The following is a 6,282-nucleotide window of genomic DNA, read 5'->3' as shown; positions in this document are numbered from 1 at the left end:
CCCAATGGTTTTTAAGCGCAAGCTGTAAAAAGTGCATGTTTAACATATGTGTAATTTGGTGTGTAATAAATGAAGAGTTAAAACCCATGCCTCGGTGTCACAGGCACCTGACTTGGGATGCTGTCACTTCAGAATGAGTGTCTGTGGCATTGAGTCCCGGGGACAAAGACAGCTGCCAGGTGGCCGGTTCCTGCTGGTAAACTTTCATTGTTGTGTTAACAATGCACCTTTATACATATTCGTATACATTTATACAGATGCATTCTTCACTCAAGTACAGGAAAAGGTACTTTAATCCAACAAACTTTACTTATATTGCACTTTTAATTCAGATACAGTGTTAAATAATAATAAAGACAATATTACCCCCACCACCCCCAACTATAAAACAAGAGCGTAGAAACACTACAGCAAATTAAACTGAAAAACAAGGATCGTTTTGCGAGACAAAACGTCCCATTGCCACAAGGTGGAGTAAATTGCTAACTTATCCATACTACCTAAACACAGACAAACACCTACAAAACACAACTGGCCAAATGGTCAATTCTTTTGGTAAAATTATACTAGCACTTCTTTTCAAAATACAACACACATTTTTCTGCACATGATATCTCTACTAAAATCTGACTCAAAGTGAAATTATTCTGTCAAACAATAATACATTCACAACATTAGTACATTAATACATTCACAAGTTGCACAAAGTCAGTCAGAGTGCAGCGGGTTTCAAAATACTGCCAACTGTTGGCATTATGAAAACTACATTAAAAAGAAGCAAATCATTGTTTTTTTCAGATTTTTTTGTATTGCTTACAGTGGGGCAGTGGTAGCATTTAAGGAAGCGGCCCCGTAATCAAAAGGTTGCCGGTACGAATCCCGATCCGCCGAGGTGCCACTGAGCAAAGTACCGCCCCCACATGAAGGGTTAAAACACATTCCGAGAACACATTTTGTTGTATGCACCATGTGCTGTGCAGATGAAAGGGGGGGAAATTACTAAATGTTCAGCAATCTTCTCATTTATTAACATGTTAACGTTGCAGATTTATTAGGACCATGTGATTTTTCAGTTTTTCTTTCTCAGAAATTCTGTGTTTTTATGTCAGTATGGGGTGTTTTGCATACATTAATGAGAAAAAAATAACTTCAATGATTTTAGCAAATGACTGTAATAATTTAAGAGAGTTGGAATACTTTCTGTACCAAATGTACACTATACAACCTGGATATATTGTCATTGTTCATTTCAAAGGGAACAGTGTAGAGCTGCTTCATCCATACTCTGTGTTTGGACAATGCCTGAGTATTGTTGTGAGGCTGATACTATTGATACTGTGAAACCTCCCATGGTCCTCCACAATTCCAGTTTGAATTATTGGCTACAACCATTTCTACAATAGCAAGCTCTTGGTCATCATTGAGTAGCTCCCTCCCAGAGGGAGGAAGATGTCTTATTGACATGTCAAGTGAAAATAGAAACAATCCATGTAAAAGCAGTATTTACCTGTAGTCTTTTTGAAAGATACATACAATTGAGGAAACTAGATGGCATCAGATTGGGCTGCACTCTAGTGAAAGGCCATGGTTGATTACATGATCGCTGCATGTATTTCATCACTGACTATTGCACATTTAGCCCTTGAAATGCCACCACCCTGTATTCTTATGCTTGTACCCTGGGCTTCTCTTTGGTCTGCTCCTCCACCTTGTCTTCTCCTTGAGTCTGCTCCTCTACCGTGTCCTCTCCTTGGGATAAACATGATCCATCATTTTGGTAGTGGGTATTGTATGTCTGTTAAGAAAATGGAAGCATTGTAGAAATGTGTTGATTGACTGCATATTGTGTGAAAACAAAATGAAATTTTTGTATGGTACGCCCCAAAAGAGACCCATGCTGGGCACATTGTATTAAGATTTCTGAAAAATGCTTGTCCACATGAAAGTGAAGTGCTTGTCATTGTAAAACACAGCACAGAACACAGTGCACACAAGTAAAAATGTCCTCTGCAGTTAACCAATCATCCTTATTGAGCAGTGGGCAGCCACAAAAGGAGCCCAGGGGAGCAGTGTATTGGGACGGTGCACTGCTCAGTGGTACCTTGCTGGATTGGTATTCAAACCGGTAACCTTCTAATTATGGGTCCACTTCCTTACCCGCTAGGCCACCCTTAGGTGTCTGATGGCCTGTGGAAAGAAGCTATTACAGAGTCTGGCAGTTAGGCTTCATTACCTTTTTTCCGGATGGCAGGAGAGTGAACAGTTCATGTGAGTGTTGTGTAGAGTCCTGGTGGCTTTCCAGATGTAGTGTGTGTGGTAAATGTCAATTATGGAGGGAATAGAGATGATCTTCTCAGCTGTCTTCTTGTGGTCCGATACGGTGCAGTTCCCAAACCAGACAGTGATGCGGCTTACCTGGCAGGGGAGATAATGTGATCAAGAAGGTGGTTCACCCAGGGCGACACTCAGCTATTCTACTCCTGCGAATTCTCCAAATGTGGGAATCTCGACTGCATAATTTCTGATAGTGGGGCAGTTGTGTCCTAGCAGCTAAGGAAGTGGCTCCATAATCAGAAGGTTGCTGGTTCGAAGGTTGCGTTTAAAGCAGAGGACACATTTCATTGTGTCACTGTGTGCTGTGCTGCATACATACGTGTGTGTCTTTTTTGTCCAGGTGAGTTAGGGTCAGATGCAGGGTGGTGGCCGTGGAGCAGTTCAGACAATAGGCGCCTTGTAGTGGGTCCAGGGTGGAGGGCAGCAGGGTCTTCATAAGTTTCATATGTCGGTATGAAATGAGGTAAGTCCGTCCAGCTGAATGGCGGAAGCCATTCGCTGAGCCATATCTCAGTAAAAACAAAGACGAAGCAGTCTCTGTATTCCCGCTGGGTAGTCCACTGTAGTTTGATGTAGTCCAGTTTATTGTCCAGGGAACAGACGTTGTAGAGTAAGATGGACGGGAGAGCCGGTCAGCGTGGACCCCCACTCGTTTCCCACGCATCAGGTGACACCGGGGCCTAGAGGCCTGCTCTCCACAGCAGCCCGAGCGCGCGCACTTGTTCTCATAAGTCCCGAAGTCATCCTTTACATCAGCAGGGTGATGAAGCTGGAAGTAGACATGGAGACATCATGGAACTGGAGAGGTTGCTGCGAACTACTGTCATGCCGCCATCTTACCAGAAGACGTGTGTCTGGGACAACAAGAACTAAACACAAATGCAAAAGGTCATGAATAGTTTCTACTTCGATGTGGCAGCTGTGTCTGCATGCAGCTTTTGGGTTTATATGGAGTCCTAATCCATTAAGCCTCATTGGTGTCAGCTGGGATGGATCAGGACTCCCTAATCAGGTGTATAGGCACAATAACTGCATCTTGTTACGTCCTTTAGGCCGTAGAATGGCTTGGAGTGCTCTGTGTTGTGCGTGTTTCTCTTTTAGGCTGTCTGCTGGGTGGAGACCAATTCCCTCGTCAACTGGCAGCCAATCAACGCACAGGACAGAGAACTACATAAGGACCATTCCAGCCACCATTCAGGGCTCAATGTTGTGGAGCCGGAGGAGGAGGAGGAAGCGAGAGGAGAGTTTTGGAGTTGGAGTTTTTGGATTGTGTTAGAGTTGGATAAGCCTTTGTTGTGTGTTAGTGTGGTTATTTGTGGCTTTGTTGTGTATTTGTTTTGTCTCTCCTTTCATGGTGTGTTGTCCTCCTGTGAATTGTGTAGTTGTTGTATATAGCACTTTAGGTTTGGTTGGTTGTTCACTACTCACTGTAAATAAAAGCACAATATTTCACTTGGGCCTGGTATCTGTGTCTTCCCACTGCACACATTTCCCTCGTTTGTTGTCATGTTTCCTGACCCCTAGACAATATAATGTTAGGTCTTTGGTCATTTAAGGACCAAGATGTGGTTTAAAAAACATAATAATTATAATAATTAATCTTCTTGTCAAGTTAAGTACATTATGTAAAGTCATCACATATTATCTTACAGTACACACAGAAATGATCTCAAAATATTTTCAAAGTTTTTAAGTAACTGATACAAATCCAATTAACCTGTAGTAGCCAAGTGTATACACATTGTATAGCCCAAAACTACAAGTATTATGTCTCAATGGGCTTGACTATAGATGGCACTCCACATACGTATACCCTCTCTGGACACAAGAAACATCCTTTGGAGTAATTCAGAGACGGACCTGCTTCCATGGTAGCCAGAGCGTGCATTGTTACTGTTAACACCGGATTAACAATCTGAAGTCCATGGAAATGATGTTCAGTCATGAGTCAATTTTTGGGTTGGTGGAAGCTGGGTCGTGGTGGGGCAGCAGTCAATGTCCACATATGCACCTCTCTGGTGGTCTTATCACTGAATGATGGTCAGGTGGTTTGGGCGCTTGATTCAGTGCCTCTGAGAGAACAAACTGAAACAGCAGCAGACTGTGGCACTGTACAACTGGTACAGATATACATCTGGTGCTACGCTAGTGTAATAGTGGCCCAGTACTTTGACTAGGACATCCACTAACTAAAGTGAGTTGAACACTGCATTGAAGTAGACTTAATTGACACGGTGTCTGGGATTTAAAAATGTAAATACTGAGACCGTGTCTGAGTCCCAAACTCTGACCTTTGGGTACCAGTAGTGACCCCGCACCCTTCTAACACAGGGGTGTGGCGGGTTGTAAATAACTAAGAGTTCACTCAGGTACTACAGGGTGAGACCATTATGACCACTTTATAGATCAAAAGTAGGATTTTGTAGTCAAGCCTAAGCTTGATGGGTAGCCAGTGCAGCAAACGTAAGATCAGGGTGATGTGGCCGTATTTTCTGTTCTTGTTAGAACTGAGCTAGCTGAAGTTTATTCATGCACCTAAGTACAAGAGATTCTGTCTTATTACTGTCTAGTGTTCTTCAGACATTTCTCTATTCTGCTCAGCTGCTGCCTCTTGTCTGGCAAAAATACAACTGTATGTTGTCAGCATAGCAGTGAATGGTAACATCAAAGTGAAGTGATTGTCATTGTGAAACACTGCAGCACAGCACACGGTGCACACAACGAAATGTGCCCTCTGCCTTTAACCATCACCCTTGGTGAGCAGTGGGCACCATGACAGGTGCCCGGGGAGCAGTGTGTGGGGACGGTGCTTTGCTCAGTGGTACTCAGTGTGGAACACCAAACTCCACTGACGAATCTCCACTGATTGAGGCTAACGGTTCCCCTATAAATACCCACTGATAATGACCTTTACAGTGTCATCCTCCAACACGCATATTGGGTGTGTTGTGCATGCGTCTTTTGTTCTCACCAGTGACCCATGGACAGCTCTCAGTCCCCGGGGAGCACAGGCAATTGCCGGTCTGGAACGAACCAATTGGGGCTGTGTGAGTGAGGGTGCAGACCGTCAGGATCGGGGGCCTACCGGGGGCCTACCCTAATTAGAAATATTCATGTTATTTAAAATAATTTAAACTCTTAAATGTTTAAAAGATTCATTATTTTTTGGACAATGGAATTTTGCCCACTTACGCCCCTTGTTCTGCAAACCCTTGATATATAAATACTTACAAAAAAGAGATTTTGTTTTTAGGCCAATTTTCAAGAATGACTTTGTATCAACTCGGCACTCACACCTATTTCCTGCTCTTTCTGCCCTCCCTTGTGTACTTTTTGATAAATATGTTTTTGTTGCTATTGTGGTTTTATCATCGTTACTGATGCAGCTGATTCATTTGTACAGAAACCACAAACATTTCTAATTGACATTTCTATGAACCAGAAGACCCAGGTTCAAATCCCAATTACTGTGTCCCTGAGCAAGACACTGAAGTTGCTCCGGGGCGACTGTCCCCTGTAACTACTGATTGTAACTTATGCTGTAAATGTTAATGTAAAATGTAATTGCTGTTAGAAGAAAATATTATTATTAATGTGTATGCAAATCTAATGTATATGTTCTATGCACAGTGCTGATGTCCTGCAGCTCAACATGCAAATGAGATGTCAGGTGCTTTAAACCACCCAGTAATCCTCCAAAATAATACTTATTTACCATCACCACCCACATGATATGCAATGGAGATGTCCAAGCTACATATGATCAGGCAATAATCAGATGATCCTCGACCAGTTTCAGGCTCTCAGCAAAGTTCAGAGAGATTCATGCCGGCACACACTCCAGACAAGATTTTATATGTCTGCCGTCACTAGTGCCCATTGTTGTTTTATGCAAAAAGTCCAAGTCTGGATAGGGTGCACCAGGGGCTGTATGCAAATGGCCTGTGC

The 6,282-nt window shown here is 42.9% G+C and overlaps 1 pseudogene; it reads left to right on the top strand.

Moving 5' to 3' along the window:
- The first annotated feature begins 2,407 nt into the window (after positions 1 to 2,407).
- Positions 2,408 to 2,546, top strand: LOC114793220 (uncharacterized; annotated as a pseudogene).
- The last annotated feature ends 3,736 nt before the right edge of the window (positions 2,547 to 6,282 follow it).

This window comes from Denticeps clupeoides, chromosome 6 (genome assembly GCF_900700375.1).
Source record: "Denticeps clupeoides chromosome 6, fDenClu1.1, whole genome shotgun sequence".
NCBI lineage: Eukaryota > Metazoa > Chordata > Actinopteri > Clupeiformes > Denticipitidae > Denticeps > Denticeps clupeoides.
This window is presented reverse-complemented; position numbering and strand designations above follow the sequence as displayed.